This window comes from Pseudonaja textilis, chromosome 9 (assembly GCF_049901715.1).
Source record: "Pseudonaja textilis isolate UNSWEBS1 chromosome 9, rPseTex1.2, whole genome shotgun sequence".
In the NCBI taxonomy this organism is placed as follows: domain Eukaryota; kingdom Metazoa; phylum Chordata; class Lepidosauria; order Squamata; family Elapidae; genus Pseudonaja; species Pseudonaja textilis.
Window position 1 is genome coordinate 23,315,552 of NC_141998.1, and position 20,351 is coordinate 23,335,902.

The 20,351-nt window shown below is 42.3% G+C and overlaps 2 long non-coding RNA genes across 3 annotated transcripts in view; one reads left to right on the plus strand and one right to left on the minus strand.

Moving 5' to 3' along the window:
* The window catches only part of LOC148125063 (uncharacterized), a 558,115-nt gene that overhangs the window by 124,852 nt on the left and 412,912 nt on the right, over positions 1 to 20,351 (plus strand). The gene's annotated exons all lie outside the window — the stretch shown is intronic.
* On the minus strand, positions 16,492 to 19,288 carry LOC148125064 (uncharacterized). The gene is made up of 3 exons (XR_015744682.1): positions 19,109 to 19,288; positions 17,272 to 17,372; positions 16,492 to 17,038 (listed from the first exon to the last, which is right to left on the minus strand). It is a non-coding gene; the product is annotated as an uncharacterized LOC148125064 (long non-coding RNA).

The window sequence follows — 20,351 nt, forward strand, 5'->3', positions numbered from 1 at the left end:
CCAGGCGTTTGTTTGATGCCTTCTTTTTAAGGCGAGGCATCCTTTTTGTTATGTATGCTCCAAAGCTCATGCCTGTAAGTTTTATTTATAAGAGGGCTGGGGGTCCATTTGGAGAAACCCCTGCAAAAGTAGAAACCGGAAAAACCTTGGAATGCAGCAAAAATCGCGTGCGATCCTGATTTCCATGGAAGGTTTTAAACAGAGCCCTGGATGGCAAGCTTCTGGCATATTTTTTAATCCCAACTCAGGCTGTCTAGTTGGGTCTTTTAATATTCTAGACCCTTTTCCCCCTCTACCTCTTCACGCCCAACATTCCGAAGCCCTCCTGCAAATTAATACTGATAATAAACGAGGAGCTCAAACACTTGGCGATAACCTAGAGTTTGGGCCTGTGGATAGAAGCAAGTCCTTATTTCTCCTGTATATCACCAACCCCTCTTAATCCCCTGCCCCACAAACTCTTGAGAGCAACACACAGTACCTTCAGAGCGTAATAGCAACAGCTCAGTACCTTGGTGCTTGACCTCAATCTATCTTTCAGCTTAAAATCCCAGCATGCTTCCTACTTCCAGGTTTCAAAACGGAACTATATATCATAGGCAGATGTTGTACGGCCGTACAGAGAAGATGGTAGGTAGCTAGGCAGTTATGTGTGCAACTGTTTTTACCCAGCCCCCTTTCCGGCTCTCACTGTGCCTGCCTTTAATTTTTCATATTTATATTATATATTATATATATATATATTCCAGCATTCCAGACAAGATAAACAGCTTATTAAAAACAGGCGTACGGGAACAGCTGAGGTTTTCTTCCCTGGGTTTGGTTCTCTTTAGTCTGGTGTAATTTTTTTTGGCTTTGTTTGTTTTTGGCAAAGGGTCCGTAAAACCCGTTGGAAATAACCTATCAGTTGGGGTGGGGAGTGGGGGAAGATGGGTGCAATTACAGTACTATGCTTCAGAGGTGTGATGTGTCTTCTGCTATGGTGCCATTCCTTGAGCTCCTGCCTTTTTGCTTCATCCTTGATAATGAGGTTAGAATCTGCCCTATCAAAAAAGGGATGCACTATTGTTTGTGTGTGTGTGTGTGTGTGTGTGTGTGTGTGAGAGAGAGAGAGAGGGGTTTTGTTGCATTTGTCCAGAATATGCCATCAGTATGAAATCAGAAGTGAAGGGGGTGGGTGGGGGCTGGTTTCATTTTTTTTTTTAAAAAAAGATGAATTCTGGGAATGTGCCCCACTGAACTTAACTGGCAGTGCCTTGGGGATGTATGCTTCTGGTCATTGGCCATAGGATGCAGTCTGAGGCATGGTGACCTACAGATTAATCCCACCGAAATTAGTCAGGCTCGTGTTTGGGTAAAGGCAGGCGTAGGTTCCCGTAAGGCATCAAGTCGGAGAAAGCCACAGGAGTGGAGAAGCTGCTTGCAAAATGGGGAAAGGAAAAAAAAAACCTTTATGAATTTCACTGCATTTGCACCGCCTCAAAAATTCAAACAGATCCATTAAATAGAAAACGGTAAAATTTGGATTGACGGTGAAGTAGATCAGCCATCTTTCGATTTACAATACAATATCTGGCGTGATTTTTATTTTTATTTTTACAAAATTTAATACCAATCTGAGGTGAAGTCTCTCACAACCCTGACCTCTGTCCCTTACATTATGCCCTTAAAAATAATCAGAGGAAAAGTTTAGGTTTTGCCCAAGCCTTTCTATAGATTTAAATTCCTTCGAAACCAAAGCTGGTTTGGCACTCTTTCCTGATACGATGATATTTACATTCATGAAATGATCATTCTAAGGCTCACGAAAACAATCTCAACCTGGGCATTAGCCATGGGCGAAGAGAGGATTAAAAAAAAAAAAAATTAAAGTGAAAGAAGGACTCCTCTTTTTTAAAATATATATTTTAAAGATGGGAACCGTCTCTTTCCGTTAGCCTGCCTTTTGGGAAAAGCAAAAACAGCAAAGGTCTCCATGTATCTAGAAAGGTGGCTGTGGGTACCAGATTCAGGGAGGGAAAAGCGTGGAGGTGTAGTAAAATAACAATGCCTTTAAGAAAAAAAAATCCCACTCTTTTATGCCATGCTTTGTAACAATGCAGAACCTATGGCAGACGGATTCTTCCTGCCTCCTCCCCTCTCTCAGTTCCTCCTCTCAGGAGCACACCAGTGAAGTTCACGGAGTGACATAATTGGGAGTTGGTTCAATCACTACCAGTCTCGTCTAGACTAGTTCAGACCCATCAATTAAGTAAAGGGGGGGGGGCGGGGGGTTGGTGGTGGGTTTCCTCCCCTTCTTTAAAGAGAAACCACACTCAACTCAAGTAGGCTGCTACTATTGATAGGGAACGCCTTTTCTCCAATGTGCAAAGTTTCTAAGCCGGATCTCCCGGAATAAAGGACGGGGAGGAAGGAGGGAATGAGAGGAATTTGACAAGGAGGGAAAGGGGGGGGGGGGGGAAATAAGAACTTTTTTTGTTTGTGTTTTTTTTTGGCAAGGAGAGATCATCTTGGCGATGCAGTATACACCCCAGAGATATCTTTCCCTGCTTCTCTTCCATATTGTCTAGGTTGGCATTTATGTCATCTTTGAGGTGGGGCCGCAGTTTAATTGCACTATGAATGTCTCCAGTTGGAAGAAATTTTAGATAATCAAACAGGAATTTATTCATGTGAATAAATGAGAAGCATGTTTTCTTTTGCTGCTTAAAAAAATTATTCTACCTCTCTGGAATCCTTTCCTTTCCTCCCTCTTTTCTTCCCTTTCCTTTCCTCTCCTTTCTTCCTCTCCTTTCTTCCCTCTTTTCTTCCTTCCCTTTCCTCCTTCTTTTCTTCCTTTCCTTTCCTCTCTTTTCTTCTTTTCCTTCCTTCCTTCCTTTCTTCCCTTTTTTCTTCCTTTCCTTTCCTCTCTCTTCCTCTCCTTTCCTCCCTCTTTTCTTCCTTTCCTCCCTCTTTTCTTCCTTTCCTCTCCTCCTTCTTTTCTTCTTTTCCTTCCTTCCTTTCTTTCTTCCCTTCCTTTCTTCCCTTTTTCTTCCCTTTTTCTTCCCTCCTTTCCTCTCTTTTCTTCCTTTCTTCTCCTCCTTCTTTTCTTCTTTTCCTTCCTTCCTTTCTTTCTTCCCTTCCTTTCTTCCCTTTTTTCTTCCCTTTTTTCTTCCCTCCTTTCCTCTCTTTTCTTCCTTTCCTTTCCTCTCTTTTCCTTTCGTCACTCTTTTCTTCCTTTCCTTTCCTTTCCATTCCTTCCCTCCCCATTTTAATAGAGCATTAACCTTATAAAATCAAGCCATGTTATTTAGAGTACTTTAAAATTGTTCGATGTTTGTCTAATTCTGCTTGTGTAAAATGGGGGGAGGCAGTATTCACACACACAGCAGAAAAAATAGCTGGCCAATTCTGACTTCATTTTTTTTAAATGCATCCTTTTTTTAATTTCCATTCTTGTTACAGTATATTGGATCGCTTGCACTTAAATGTACCTTTACGGGGTTTCTTTTTTCCTTTTTTGCTTTCGTCTTTGGAAATGAGAATATTTTGAAATTTTCACCTGGTTCTGTTGGTGGATTTTGTGCATTTTAGTCTTGCAAGGCTACAATTTGTCTACCAGGAGGAATTGTGCTAGTTTAAAGGTTAAAAGGGATAATGGGCTTTTGGTCTTGCGCTCTCTAGCTTTTTCCTTTTTCCTTTTTTAAAAAAAATATTTTGAGATTTATTTATTTTTTTGTCTGCGCTGGGCCAGGCCTGGTCTCAGCAACCGTCTTTGTTTCTCTTGATTTTCAAGAGCTTTTGAAACGCAGGTGGTATAACTTGAGAGCTAAAATGGAGTCCAATTTCTTTATCTTTCTTTTAGTAATTCCTTCCAGGGCCTTAAGTATTTTTTTTTTTTCGTGAACCTGTAACCAATTAGACCACCGGCTTACAATTAAAGACTTGGTCCTGATGAAATGATTGATTTGTTTTTAATTGATTTCTAATTTTAAGCTCCTTCCCCCTTATGAAATAAACACACACACAAAAACCCTCCAAAAAAAGAACCTCTCCAAGCATACCAAAAATTCAGTTCTGGGAGCAGATCCATCAAGTGTGATTTAGTTACTTGGAGGTTTTTGTTTTGTTTTTTCATCCCGGGCTGTCTTTATTTTTTTAAACCCTTTCCATGCTGCCTCTCACCGAGAAAAATATATTATCTGATGCACGTGCCTGGGGGTGGGGTGTGTGTTTCCCCTCAAATGGTTACAACTCCTTAAATTCTCATGATTACCCCCATGAGGTCTTCCCAAACAAACCATCCTAGGGTCCATGTAAGGAAGCCCACCCACCATTGTCTTATCCCTTTGGGAAGTGAGGGCCACAGTCCATGGCCCAAATATCCCCCTCCCTTCCCGCTGTGGTTCAGGTATTTTTTTAAGGTGCCATTTATTTATCTGTCTGTCTATCTATCTATCTATCTATCTATCGTATCTATCATCTATCTATCTATCTATCTATCTATCATCTGTCTGTCTGTCTGTCTATCTGTCTATATCGTATCTATCTATCTATCTATCTATCTATCTATCTATCTATCTATTATCTATTTATCTATATATCCATCTATCTATCTATCATCTATCGTATCTATCATCTATCTATTATCTATCTATCTATCATCTATCATATCTATCATTTATCTATCTATCTATCTATCTATCTATCTATCTATCTATCTATCTATCTATTTATCTATCTATCCATCTATTATCTATCTATCATCTATCGTATCTATCATCTACCTAGCTATTATCTATCTATCTATTATCTATCTATCTATCTATCATCTATCGTATCTATTATCTATCTATCTATCTATCTATCTATCTATCTATCTATCTATCTATCTATCTTATTAACTGCCCATCTTTCCCCCTCCCAGAGGGCTATATTGGCCATCCTTCCCTCTGGCACACACCCACCCCAAAAAAGGGGTGTGTGGGGGAAAATCTTTGTGTGTGTGTGTGTGTGTGTGTGTGTGTGTGTGTGTTTAACTCCAGGAGAACACACACATTGTTTCAATAATCCGGTGCAATAAATGCTTAATTAGTAATGCTTCAGGACCCTATCAGTCAGAGTAATTATCATAATTTACCCCTTTCTTGTTAAAACGCATTCCTGGCTAATTTACATTTGGAGAAGAACAATTGGAGAGCGATCTTCTCTTTCTCCTCCCCCCCCCCCCCCCCATGGTGGGTTGGGTTTCTTTATGCCTCTTTGCCACTTCCTCCCCCCCACACCCCCACCCCAAGCCAAGGTTGCATTTTGCAAATCCTTTGCTCCGGATCTCCAAAGGCTGGTCTGTAGATGACATTTGATTTTTTGAGGGGGTTTTTTGTATTCCTCCACCCCCCAAAACCAAGAATTTTTCTCCTTACCCCACCGGGCCTGTTGACTTCTTCTTCCCAAAGAAGATCTTTGCTGAGAGGAACAAAGGAAAACTGTCTTCATAGAGACACCATTAAGGAGAGAAGCTAGAGCAACGGTATAGAATGTGTGGGATATGGCAACCTCTCTCGGGCCACCGAAACGGAAATAATGAAATAATGGGTTTGTAGTGGTAGCTAATTAGGGTCTGTCTTTCTTTCTTTCTTTCTTTCTTTCTTTCTTTCTTTCTTTCTTTCTTTCTTTCTTTCTTTCTTTCTTTCTTTCTCTCCTTTCTTTTTTCATTCATTCATTCGTTCATTGATTCATTCTTGCGCTTCTTTGGAAACCAGGAGCAAAATAGACCTCCAAACTCTTCCCCGGGCTAAGCTGAGTCCCTCAGAGGGCCACGTTCTTTTATTTTACTCTTGCTCTTCCTCCCTTGTTCATTTCCAGCTGATCAAAATCAGCTGGAGGTTATTAGGATTTGTGCATTTATCAATTAGGCCTCTCTTGTGATGGCTCTTTCATTCCCCACAAGGTGATTATAGCGATTTGCAGCCGAGACACAGAGCGTTTTCCATCTTGGATACTCAAACTGAGAGCTGGCAGTCTCTGTGTGAAGCGATGGTGGCCATCAACAAAACCCAGATTAAGAAAATTCAGCTCCTTTGGCCATTGATCTCATTCCCCTTGCTTTGTTACCAAAGGGACGAGAGATCAGTCTGGATTTATTAGCATGCAGATGATTGGAAAGCTAAATTGCTTTGATTTCTACGCACACCGGGCTGTTTCCTTTCTCATCTTTCTAGCCTGCTTCACAGAGGAACTACGACTAATCCCACTTCCTGGCCCCCTCCTCTTCTACGTTTAAAACCACATTGCCCACCCCTCCTTCCAGGAACAGCCTGGGTGACTCCCCATCTCCCCTCTCTTTGCAACTTTGAGGTGCTTTTTTCAAACTCGGCAACCGGACTTTTGTTTTTCCTTGAAGAGGTTTCGCTTCTCATCGAAGGAGCTTCTTTAGTTCTGGGGGTCAGTTCTTCAGAACTGAAGAAGCTTCTTGGATAGGAAGCAAAACCTCTTCAAAGGAAAAACAAAGTCCAGTTAGCTTTTGAAAAAACACTTTTGGGACAACCATGATTTGGATGACTGAGAATCTCCATAGACAACTTTCGATGGAACTCATGTCTAGCTACTAATTGCTATTTCACCGATACATTTTGGAATGTACCATGCCAGTCCTTAAACTCCTAGGTAATCACCCTCTGGGGAACTGTGTGAGATCTGGAATCATGCTTGTGGGTACATGATATCAAGGACATCTGTCTTAAACAAGCTCTACGGTTTGTGATTACAGACTAGAGCACAATAAGGTCTAGGCTGTTGGTCTGAGATTCAAGCTTTGCCATTTGGTTGCAAATGTTGTCCGTGCACTTTGAATTATTCTTGTCTGTCAGAACAAGCCTCAGTAACAACAGCCAGTCAATCAAACAGTCCAAAATCAGACCATGACTCAGAAGTATCCGAACAAACAACATCCACACTAATTTGCATCACATAAAAAGGTATTTAAACACCAGTGTTCTGATAATGAGCACAATTCAAAGCACACTGAAGACGTCTCCTCAAATGGTGATGAAACATTTGCAAACCAAATGGCCAAGCTCAGAGCTCAAACCAACAGCCCAACTACCCATCTGAGCTACTTATATTCAAACACATTTTCAACAATAGAGAACCTCCAACATGAGTCTCGGTCGTGCAGTGGTTAGAGTGCAGTACTGCAGGCTACTTCTGCTGACTGCCAGCTGACTGCAATTTGGCAGTTCAAATCTCACCAGGGTCAAGGTTAACTCAGCTTTCCCTCCTTCCGCGGTCAGTAAAATGAGGGCCCAGATTATGGGGGGGCAAGAGGCTGACTCGCTTAGAGAGGGCTGGAAAGCACTGTGAATCAGTATATAAGAGCTATTGCTATTTTGGTTCCTCCTGGAAGTGAAGTCAGAAGAAGTATCTCCAAAGCTTGGGCGCTCTTCTTGGAAGACATATCTTGAGATATAAGTTGTAGCAACGTTTCGGCAACTTTAAAAGTACAACTATAATGACGTGGGAAAATACCCGAACAAAGCTGAATACCATACATAGAAATACCTGCAAAAACTTAAGAAAACAAATGTGTGTGTATGTGTGTGTGTGTGTGTGTGTGTATGTATATGTAATGTATATGTATATAGAGAGAGATCAAATAAATAAATACATAAAGTTTCAGTGCTTCACACACACACACACACACACACACACACACACACACACAGAGAGAGGGTGTTACTGTGCTTGATTCACTAATAGAAGTGTTACCATATGCTGACTCACCTCCATGATATTCCACTTGCACTGAAAGTGATTAAGTGTGACTCACCCCAACACAAAATTTAGCAAGGTCAGGAATAGCAATCTGCTTTCTCATCATTCAAGGGCTGGTCAGTCAAATCTGTCATGGTTTTGTTCCATTTTGTTTTTTAACCAAGATAGTCTTGAGTTCTGCTCGTTCCAAAACATTGAACAGCCACTCCAAAAAAATTGATAGCACTTCTTTTTTCAATAGTAATTTTATTAAACATTATAATTAAAAAAAAATACTGATGAATACAAACTAAAAAAGAAAAGCTGCATGAAAGAAAAGAAAGAAAAGAAAGAAAGAAAAATATTGTAGGAAAAAAGAAAAACATATTGGAAAGAAATGAAAAAATATAAAGAAATGACTTCCCCCTTCATCACAAGTATAAGCAATTTCAACAATATCACTTCTTAAAATACAGCCAACAATCTCTTTGTCCCATATCTCACCTCAGGTCTACAAAACTCCCTTTTTCAAACCTGATCAGCAAGAAATCCATTAAAATCTCTATTTTAAACTTGCTCAAATAAACCAACTTTATATTCCTTTCTTTTAGAAATCTTGATCTTTAATCAAATAATGTCCTAAAATTGATGTCTTTTCACTTTTAATTTGCCTCTACTCACAAAATTCTTCAAAACTTTAACAAGTCTCTTTTGTGAATCTCATATAGGAAAGTGATCCAGGTCACTCTTTTAATTTGTTATTTGTCTATCCCTTTAAATTATTAAGGAATTAGTTGGTTTCATATGTATATCCAGTGTGGCATCTTTTTCCATTGCATTCTTATAGCGTGTCATTTTTAAATCCACTTTCAGATCAGTCTCAGTCTTATGTGATAAAACTTATTTCTCTTCTATTATTATTTAAAACACAGTCTATCTATAAGGCCAGACTTCCTTAGAATTAACTTCTGGGCCTATTATTCAAAAATTATTGTCTAATGCTGAAGTATTTTGCTCCATTCTGTATCAGTAAATCCTTTTTAAGTATTATTTTCCTTTAATTTTAATCTGTAGTTCCTTCTGGTTCCCTCTAGTGTTCAGGCTTTAAAGTCTCATATTATCACTTTTTTAAAAAAAAAATCAAAACAAAAGCATTTTCCCATGGGAAAGGTTCTTATAATTAACTTCAAAATCTTATTACAAATCCATCTGGGCCCTCAGCCTGTTTGTAACTTTCCAGAATCAACATTCTAATCACTCTCTTGCTGTTTTTTTTTTAAAGTCCTTGTATTTGGAACATCTTTCACTAAGGCTTGAAGGAAACTCACCCAGTGCTTAAAATCTCTTGATCCAAAGTTTCCAAAGAGCAGAAAAGCAATTTTTATTTTAAAAAAAATATTTTAAAAGATAGTATGTGAACTCAGGATCCTTCCAGGTGCCAACCATGGTTTGAGCAAGATAGCAATAGCAATAGCAATAACACTTAGAATTATATACCACTTCACAGTGCTTTTACAGCCCTCTCTAAGTGGTTTACTAAGTCAGCCTCTTGCCCCCAACAGTCTGGGTCCTCATTTTACTAACCTTGGAAGGATGGAAGGCTGAGTCAACTTTAAGCAGTCAAGATTGAACTCCTAGCAGTTGGCAGAATTAACCTGCAATACTGCATTCTAACCACTAGGAGGGAGGAGGGAGGGAGGGAGGGAGGGAGGGAGGAAGGAAGGAAGGAAGGAAGGAAGGAAGGAAGGAAGGAAGGAAGGAAGGAAGGAAGGAAGGAAGGAAGGAAGGAAGGAAGATGGAAATGAAAAGGAGGGAAGGAAGGAAGGAAGGAAAATAGCAATAGCACTTAGACTTATATACAGCTTCGCAGTGCTTTTACAGCCCTCTCTAAGTGGTTTACAAAGTCAGCCTCTTGCCCCCAACAATCTGGGTCCTCATTTTACTAACTTTGGAAGGATGGAAGGCTGAGTCAACTTTAAGCGGTCAAGATTGAACTCCTGGCAATTGGCAGAATTAGCCTGCAATACTGCATTCTAGCCACTGGGAGGGAAGGAAGGAAGGAAGGAAGGAAAATGGAAATGAAAAGGAGGGAGGGAAGGAAGGAAGGAAGGAAAATGGAAATGAAAAGGAGGGAGGGAAGGAAGGAAGGAAGGAAGGAAGGAAGGAAGGAAGGAGGGAAGGAAGGAAGGAAGGAAGGAAGGAAAGAAGGAAGGAAGGAAGGAAGGAAGGAAGGAAGGAAGGAAGGAAGGAAGGAAGGAAGATGGAAATGAAAAGGAGGGAAGGAAGGAAGGAAGGAAGGAAGGAAGGAAGGAAGGAAGGAAGGAAGATGGAAATGAAAAGGAGGGAAGGAAGGAAGGAAAATAGCAATAGCACTTAGGCTTATATACTGCTTCGCAGTGCTTTACAGCCCTCTCTAAGTGGTTTACAGAGTCAACTTATTGTCCCCAACAATCTGGGTCCTCATTTTACTCACCTTGGAAGGACAGAAGGCTGAGTCAACCTTGAGCCTGGTGGGATTTGAACTGCCAAATTGCAGGCAGCCAGCAGTCAACAGAAGTACCCTGCTGCAGTACTGCAGTCTAACCACTGTGCCACCATGGCTCATCTCCCAGAGCGATTCCCTCATCTCCCAGAGCTCATTGGAGACCATTACCTTGCAATTTTCTCATGAGGAACAATTGACTGGAGCACTTGTGGGTAATCTCAAGTCCTTTCCAGTCTGGAGGGGAATTATGAAAAGTCAGTCTACTAGCCAGCAATTCATTCCATCAAGGTCATCAGCTCCATTTTTAGCAGAGCCATCTTCCATTCGTCATTTCTTCCCCAGAAGTTTGAAATTGGATAGTGCTCCTGCAGACAGTAGATTCTGAAGGCTGTGTAATTCTATTTGCAGTTGTTGGTGTCTAAACACAAGCAAAAACTTGGCTTGCGATGCTGCCTTTGTAGCACAGACCTATGGATTGTTTTATATATCATAATTTGGTTGCTGAACTCATGTATTTAGTGTTGCACTTCCTCAAAAGTTTTCTTCCTCTCTCTAAAAAAGGTTGTGTCCCATTTTCCTTATACTTGCCCGGCCTGAGAAAAATACTTCCAATTTCTTTCTTGGTGATGGTTTTTGTGATTCTTCATCATTCAATGAGACAGGGGAAACAGTGGCTGACATTGTCGCTTACTATATTGAAGTTATCCTGGCTACTCGGCTTTTCCAACCAAAAAGGGGAGGGGCTCCCTTGTAGGAGAATGTTGGTCAGGACACTGACCATCATAATTTAGGTGATGCATCAGAAGGCAAGGAGAGTGCCACTTGCTGGAGTGATAGTTGTCCAAGGCAAAACTGCACATTTGCACACATTCCTTGGACACTTGTCACTGAATAAATGCAAGGTCGTCACCCATCCATATGATGTTTTCCCCCAAAACTGCTTTCTTCCCTTTGAGAGAAAAGTGGTAGAAAAATACTTGGGAAAAGAATGTTCTGCCTAGTTGTGCCATGAAGCAATATTCTACTCTTTTTTTTCCCTGGAATTTGCATTTAACCAGAGAGAACTCCAGAAATCTATTTGTCTATATCAAGGGCCTTCAAACTTGGCAAGTTTAAGACTTGTGGACTTCAGCTCCCAGAATTCCTGAGCTAACATGACTGGAGGAGGAATTCTGGGAGTTGAAGTCCACAAGCCTTAAAGCTGTCAAGTTTGAAGACCCTTGGTCTATATATACTAGTAGGTAGGTAGGTTAGTAGACAGTCCAGGGTTTCTCAACTTTGGCAACTAAGATGTGTGGACTTCAGCTCCCAGAATTCCCTTGTCATGCCCTACAACAGAGGTCCCCCAACCTTTTCGGCATCAAGGACTGGTTTCGTAGAGATAGGTTTTTCCATGGATCAGAGAGGGAGGAGTGGTTTCATCTACTGCATGCATCCAGAACATGCATAGAAGGGGCCTCGCTCATTTGTATGGCTCAGTTTTTGGCAATGATGGTCCATGGCCCTGGGAGTTGGGCCCCCTGCCCTACAGTAAAAGTGAATGGGAAGGAAGGAAGGAAGGAAGGAAGGAAGGAAGGAAGGAAGGAAGGAAGGAAGGAAGGAAGGAAGGAAGGAAGGAAGGAAGGAAGGAAGGAAGGAAGGAAGGAAAGTCCAGGTAGTCAAAGTTCAATTACTAGTGAATGAAAAGGTTGGGTCATTCATAAATTTAGAAAGAGACATACATTACAGGTAGAGAACCCCATAATTATACCCCATAATTATATATGGCATAAATAGAAACATAAATAACCACATTTTAGATGTACTGCCAGAATATCCCATTAGCCTCTCTGAATTCAGCCATTGTCAATGGTGTCCTTGTGTAGTTGTCCCCAAAGACAGATAATATGCTTTTTTCCAGTCGTGACCATGTCAGGTAACCAAAGGATGATTATGCTGTCCCTCCCCCCTTTTTAGCAAACCTGTCACCTTCTAGTGCAAAAACCAAATTGAGTATGTATACCTATAGAGCCACTTTGGTGAAGTGGTTAAGATCCTGGTCTAGAAACCAGGAGATAGTGAGTTTTAAGCTTCTGTTAGTCATAGAAAGCTAGGCTGGTTGTTTTGGGGCCAATCACCAGAAGATGGTGAGTTCTAGTCCCGCCTTAGCTATGAAAATCAGCAGGGTGACTTTCGGCCAATCACCAAGAGACTATGAGTTCTAGTCCTGCCTCTAGGTATGAAAGCCAACTGAGTGACGTTGTAGGTCAACCAACAGGATTGTGACATCTAATTGCACCTTAGGCATAACTTTGAAGGCCTTCTAGTCTAACTCCCCGCTCAAACAATATCATTTCAAATAACTGGCTGTCCAATCTCTTCTTGAAAACCTCCAATGTTGGAGCACCCACAATTTTTGTAGGCAAGCTATTCCATGGGTTGGTTATTCTCACTGTCAGAAAATTATTTCTTAGTTCTAGATTGGTTCTCTCCTTGATTAGTTTCCATCCATTGTTCCACCCTTTCTGTGCTTTGGAGAATAGGTGGACCCCTTCTTCTTTGTGGCAGCTCCTCAAATAATGGAATATCATGTCTCCCCTAGTTGTCGTCGTCCTCCTCCTCATTATGATGTTCAGACTGGGTTTGGCATTTTTGTCTACCTATTGAGTCTTTATCAACGACCTGGAATAGGCAGATCTGGATGTTTGATGGTTACAGATATTGTTGCAGGATGGAAGCTGTTCCAAGTCAAACTGCCTTCTGCAATTGACTGATGGCAGATCTGTCAATGCCTATGTTGTTCAAGTGGTGCTCCAGTTGTTTTGGGATGGCTCCCAAGGTACCTATTGGTATAACCATTGATTCCTTCCTCCATAGTTGCTCAACTTCAATTTGCAAATCCCAATATTTATTTATTTTTTGAGCTGTTTCTCTTCAATTCGTGCCTCACCTGGTGAACCAGATTTTTCTCTTTTCCACAATTGTGATGTCAGGTCAGATGCCTATCTGGATCCAAAAGACCCACAGGATTTTGACTTGCTCATTTTCAAGAACTTCTATCCATTTGGTGTTCCCAGTCATTTTTGCTTCATTCAAACCCAAACTTCTGGCAAAGCTTCCAGTGTATAATTTTGGCAACTCGATCATGACGGTTTCAGATAATCAGTCTGTGAGGTTTTACTGCAGCCACCAATAAGGTCATCCACTGTTTCATCTTTTCTTGTTGCGTAAGCAACATTTGCTGTTGTTGCTGACCTGTTGAATTTTTGCTTTCATGGAATTGATCCGCAAGGCTTGTTCTTGGACAGCCAAAATGAAGCCTTCACTTTCTTCAGCACTCCTGCTTGAGTGTTGAAGAAAGAAGCTGAATGCTTCATGTTAGCTGCATGTTAGCTTCTTGCTGTTGTTATTGTTATATGATAGAATTGTTGATTGGATCAACAATGCTTTGTCCTACCGATAGTGAAAGTGGGAACCAACAAGTATGTTGAACGAGAGTGCTGCAAACGATGTACCACGTATCCTGAATTCCAATTGCTTTTTATTCCATGTCCACGTTGAAGATGGATTCCGTAGCCAGCCTACTTGGTATTCATGTATGCAATGAAAAAAGGCGGCCACTTTGTCCCTTGCTTCAGGCAGCAAAATGCCTTGAGCCAGCCTTGAGCTGAAGCATCAGTTTAAGCCAATAGGATCTTCTTTATATTCTCCCTGGAGCACTGAACTCCTGTAGTGGATCATTTCAGGGGGATCAGTGGTGTTAAAGCTTCCCTTACAGATCCAGTCAAATTGGTCCAAGGGTCCAAAAAAATTGGTGCCTACCCTTCTACTGTCCTAGAGCAGGAACCTGTTCTCAGGTGGTTTCAATAGAGAAGCCACTTTGCCAATTCCAATTGCTTATCAAAATCACCATAACAATGGAAGAGATTATTTGTAGTTTAGGATTGAACTGTGGGTCCTTGGTGCTTTCTGAACTTGGCTGTTCTCTTGCAGATGTTTCATGACCCGAGGTAATATCATTAGTGGTTGAAGGACTTCTAGTACTTGATTACCTTGTTGGGTCATGAAACAACCAAGTTCAGAAAGCATCAAGGACCCACAAATCACAATAAGGTTTTACATTCCAACGATGTTTCTTGCTGAGCTGAAGGTCTTCTTAACCCCTTCACCTTTCTGGTTTTCTCTTTACTCCTAACTGCCTGCTCTGCCATCCATCCTCCTTTGCTCCTATGAGTTAATCTGTTGGCTCTACTCACATCTTTCTCTTCCTTTCTCTCTCTCTCTGTCTCTCTCTCTCTCTCCACCCCTTCTCCTGCCTTTAGTTTCTGGTTTCATTTTTAGATGACAAAATTCAAGGCACACAGCTTGGCTGTCTGGTTACCATGGCAACCTGAGCCCTATTATCGTACCTTGTCATTCATCAAGAGAGAATTGTGCTTGACAGACACAGACTACAGATGCCTGCAGTCTGGGTGTGAGTGTGTTTGGTGTGTGTATATGTATACACACCAAACATGCATGCATGCATGCAGGTACACACATACACACGAATAGACAAACGCGCACACACACACACAATTTTGCAAAAAAAAAAAAAGTCCTTAGCATTTTGTGCAATTCATGCATTTGGTTGCCAGGGCATCCTCTTTTCAAGTTGAATATGAAGATTTTGGCTATGCCTGCGAGCTTTGCAGATATTGTGTCTGTCTTTCTCTCCCCACCCCACCAACTGCAAGGAAATTTATGATGCATAATCCAGAGGAAATGGTAAACCATTGATTTTTGTTCTTTTTGTTCGCGGTGGATTCATTAAGCCGCAGAACTCTGCGTGACCATGTTCCTGTATTATATTGCGGTATATTATCCTTAACACCATCTCAGGCAATAATGCTACGCCGTTCATCAATAACGGTTTTTACTAATAAGAGGAATCATAAAGCAGCTTTTAAATCCGTGTCTGTTTTGGCCAAGGATTCTCGTCGCGTTCCGGATCGCCCTGGGAAAGAGGTTGCGGAGCAGAGCGAGCGAAATGCGAGATACAAAATGAACTGACATTTTTCAGCCAATCACTGGCAGGTTTTATTTTTTATTTTTTTTCCAGATGCTGGACCAGACCCAAATGTTCCTGAAATGAGAGAGAGAGAGAGAGAGAGAGAGAGAGAGAGAGATAATTGCTTGTCATAGCTCAGAAATCCAAATTAATTCCCAAAGTGCACAGGCGAAAAACATTTGCAAGGCTGCAGTTAAATCTCTCCTCTATCATTGCCATCACCTTTTTTTTATTGGCTTTAGGAAATGAACTGTCTGCTTGGGTAGGTATTGGCTTTCTAAGGCCCCTGGCCAAGGGATATTTCCCCCTCTCCAACATATAACTCGAGATCTTTGCAGGGGTGGGCTTCCAAAATTTTAGCAAAGGGTTCTCTGCCTGGTTGCTGGATGGGCGTGGCTATGGTAGGCATGGCCTAGTCAGCCTCCTGCACCATGACTGGGGAGGGACATTTTTGCCCTCCTTGGGCTCTGGAGGCTCCGGGAGGGTGAAAACAGCCTCTCTGGACTCCGAGGCTCTCTGGAAACGGGCCCATTTCCGGCCTTTCCAAACTTCCAAGAGGCCTGTTTTTCAGCCTCCCTGAGCCTCTGTGCGCGCCCTGCACTTACCTGCACCCAAAACGGGGCTGTGTGGGGACTCCGGGGAGGGGGAGGGAGGGGTGGGCGGGGCCAGCCAGGAGTGGGATTTGGGGGTTCTCCGAACTGAATAGAATCTTAGCTAGGGGCTCTGCCGAACCCCCTGCGAACCCCCAGCAGCCCAGCCCTGGATCTTTGCAACTGAACGTACCGAAGACGGAACCTTTCTGGGCAGACTCAGGCAACCTTTGGAGGGGCCCAGTGTACAGATATGAGATAAGTTGAGGTTATGCAAAATAGCTGCTGCAAAGGCTTGTGTGGTCACCAAAGAGCAGCCATGGAAGACATGACTGGGCACAATTTTTGCCAGGAACCAAGGACATGTTTTGGTCACCCTATTGCAGAAAAGATGTTGAGACTTTTGGGGAAAGTGCAGAGAAGAGCCACCAGGATGATTAAAAGCCTGGAGACTCAAATGTATGAAGAACGGTTGCAAGAACTGGATATGTCTAGTCTAGGGAAAAGAAGGACAAAGGCGCGGGGACGGACATGATAGCAACCTTCCAGTATTTGAGAGGCTGCCACAAAGAAGAGCGGGTCAAATTATTCTCCAAAGCACCTGAAGGCAGGACAAGAAGCAACGGGTGGAAACTGATCAAGGAGAGAAGCAACCTAGAACTAAGGAGGAATTTCCGAACCTTTAGAACAATTAATCCGTGGAATGACTTGCCATCAGAAGTTGTGGGTGCTTCATCACTGGAGGCTTTTAAGAAGAGACTGGACAGCTGTAGGGTCTCCTGTTTGAGCACAGGGTTGGACCTCCAAGGTCCCTTCCAGCTCCATTCTGATTAAATGAAGTTGACTTCATAGTTCTAGCCCTTAATACTTTCTTTTAGCCAAGGAGCCAATACAGTCAAATCATTTTGAAGAGAAACCTCACTGATGGTCTTTCCACCAGCATTTCCAGCAAGGGAAGCAGCCATCAAAGTCAAAGAAGCTACCCCTGGATCAACTTAGGTCACATCCCTGAAGCCAACTGATGCCGTTCATCTTGAATTATGAACCATACCTATTGAGCCGGTTTACCATCGCTGAACTGTTCTGACTAGCCAGGATGATCTCCAGGTGTCTTCTAGGATTAGTGCAGTTCTCCATCTTCTTTAATTGAAGACATTTCTCCATGGTAAATGAGTGCCAAACAGCAGCTCCTTAGGTCCGCAGCTAAAATAAATGGGTTACGGTATGGTTTTTATTGAATTTACACGTCTCTCTCAGCATCCTTGGGAATTTACTCAAGACGGAAAGAGAGATTTATAAGAGCTTTGAAGCTTCTGTAGCTGGGCCTACTTGAAACAAAGATTAGACTGGACATTTTTCTTCTTCAAGAATCCACACCACATAGCTGTGGTGCCAGTTTTGGTGCCTGGCATAAAGATAGATGCAAAATGACTCACCTATAAACTTTGCAGATCTTTCTTGTTAGCTTCGTGGTGGAGCTAACCTTTCTTCAATGCAGAAGTCCCCGTTTCATTTCTGTTGGTTTGGAGAAGGTCTCCTGCAGAAATGGGAATCGCCAGAAAACAATGGATGGGCCTGGATGAGGTGACCCAAAGAACACAACAATGGATCACTGAAATGGACTTCTTTGTAGGCGGGAAATCTTCTCTGTAGGCGATGGCTTATCTTTATATTTAATATCATCTTGAATCCCTAACCAAGCCCTCCTGAAAGGGTATATTCTTAAAATGCTGAATGAAATCCATCCTTTCTCTTGCCCATTCTTTCCTTGGCTCTCAATTTGCTCACTTCATGCAGACTTGGAATCCTGGCTGCCCTCTGAGGGCCAAGGCCTCCCTAGTTGGACCCTGAGCTACAAATATTCTCTTCTACGGTTAATCCAGACCAGGGGTCCTCAAACTTGGCAACTTTAAGACTTGTGAACGTCAACTCCCAAAATTCCTCAGATAGCATAACTGGCTGAGGAATTCTGGGAGTTGAAGTTCACAAGTCTTAAAGCGGCCAACTTTGGAGACCTCTGGTCCAGACAGTAGAGTCCACAGAGCAGACATCAGTCCCCAAGTGCCCATTCCCCCTTTCCAAATCATCACTCACAACAAGTGATGTTCACCTATGATGGTTTCAAGTCTGGAAGTGAAATGCTATGATGAACAGCTAAGGAGGGATCTAAGTATGTGTAGCCCAAGGAAGAGAGGAGAGCCCCGATAGCCATCTTTCAATCCTTGAAGGGCTGTCACAGAGAAAAGGAGGTTGATTTATTCCCCATAGCACCTGAGGGCAGGACAAAAGGCAACTGGGTGGAAGCTCATCAGAAGAAGATCCAACCTGGAAATCAGAAGGCATTTCTTGACAGAACAATCAATCAGTGGAACAGTTTGCCTCTAGGAGTTGTGGGGGCTCCATCACTGAATGTTTTCAAGAAATGATATGACAGCCATCTGTTCTGCATTGACTCTTGCCAGGAGGTGGACTAGAAGACCTCCAAGGCCCCTTCCAGCCTGATGATTCGATGATTCTATAATAAGCAACTGGCTTTGTGATTTGTTGGGTGAATAGAACAGAATAACAGAGTTGGAAGGGACTTTGAAGGTCTTCTAGTCCAACCCCCTACTTAGGCAGGAAACCCTACACCACTTCAAAAAAATAGTTGTCCAATCTCTTCTTTAAAACTTCCAGTGTTGGAGCATTTACAACTCCTGGAGGCAAGTGGTTACACTGATTAATTGTTCAAACTGTCAAGACATTTCTCCTTAGTTCTAAGTTGCTTCTCTCCTAGATTACTTTTCATCCATTGCTTCTTGTCCTGCCCTCAGGTGCTTTGGAGAATAGCTCCCCTCTTCTTTGGGGGAGCCCCTGAGATATCAGAAGACTGTTATCCTGTCTCCCCTGGTCCTTCTTTTCATTAAACTAGACACACTCAGTTCCTGCAACCGTTCTTCATACGGTTTAGCCTCTAGTCCCCTAATCCTCTTGGTTGCTCTTCTCTGCACTCTTTTTACAGTCTCAACATCTTTTTCACATCGTGGTGTCCATGAGTGGCAATGAATAATTCCAGGCCAAGGGAGATGCCATATTTACAATCTCCTTCCCAAACTTACTCAGCATTTACTCGGAAACCGCCACGGCAGGGTTAATTTCCTGTATCAACTCCCAACCTACCTTTTCATCCCCTCCCTCCCTCCCTCCCTCCCTCTCTCTAACATTTCCCCAGGCTAGCATTTGCAATAAAGAAATGAACAGGCAGAAAGAATTAAATGAAACCGATACCGCTACCCTCGCAGAGAGAAAATCTTGCAGCGCCAGAATGGATTCTGTCCTGCACTTTATCTATCAGCAGCTTTCTTTTTTTATTATTTTTTTTTTCCTTCCCTGATCACTCGTTCAGCCTCTCCTCTGTGGGCTGGAGGAATGTTGTCTTCCCGGAGGATCTCATAAATACAGGCATGCACTGAAAATATTTTCTCTGTGTATTAATATTACATGGCTAGCGTCTCCAAGAAGGCAGGCGCTTCCTCCTCTTTCCCTCCCTCTGCCGACTTCAGATCTCGATTGCAAAATGGCTTCTGAAAACACCCCCCCCTTTTTTTCCCTCTCTCTCTCTCTCTCTCTCTCTTTTTTTGTTTTCAGCGTTCACATCTGTCTAGAATAAAAATTGGAATTTTTGAGGGCAGCCCTGTCGGAAAGCAGATTGGAGCAAGAGAGGGAGGAAGTCGGCGAAGGGCTTGCAATGGAAGGTGGGGTGGAATGGAAGGAAAAGAGAAAAAAAAAAGGAAGAAAATAAAAAAGGAAGGAATGAAAGCTTTTCCCTCCGCCGGCATTATTTTCTCCAGTTAGCAAAGCAGTCGAATTTATGTTTTGTTTCTGAAGTTCCCTGCCCTTGAGATGGAGGGGCAGCCAAGCACGGTGGTTAGAAAGGCGCTTCCACAAGAGACAGCTCGGTTGAACGTTGCAGAAATATTTAACTCCCTTGCAGCCTGCCTGATCGGAGACCACTGTGGTTGGGAAGGCCTTCTGAATTTCAATGCATTTCCTAGAGATTTACCCACAAGTTTCTCCTAAGTGACATTTGTGGCTTTCGTTGCAGTTACACGGGGCTAAACGTGATTCTTAGCCAGCATAATAATATATGTATCCAGATAGTTCTTGACTTACAGCCAATGGTTGAGGGACCTGTTGAAGTCACAATGTGATGAAAAGGGTGACTTCCAGCTGGCCTTTGCACCTGTCCATCACAGCGTTCCCCACTAATGCCATGAGGGTCAAAATTTGGGGTGCTTCGCATGTATTTAGAAGATTTTTTTTTTTTAAAGGCAAGACTGTGGTTGGATGGAGTTTGTTGAGATCCACAGAAGGATAAGGGTGAGAAGTTGAAAGGGAAAACAAGCTATAAAGCAGTAGATGGATAGGATAGGATAGAGTAGAACAGAATAGAACAGAACAGGAATAGAATACGAATAGAACAGATTACAGAATAGAATAGATGTTGGAATTTAGAATACAATAGGATAGGATAGGA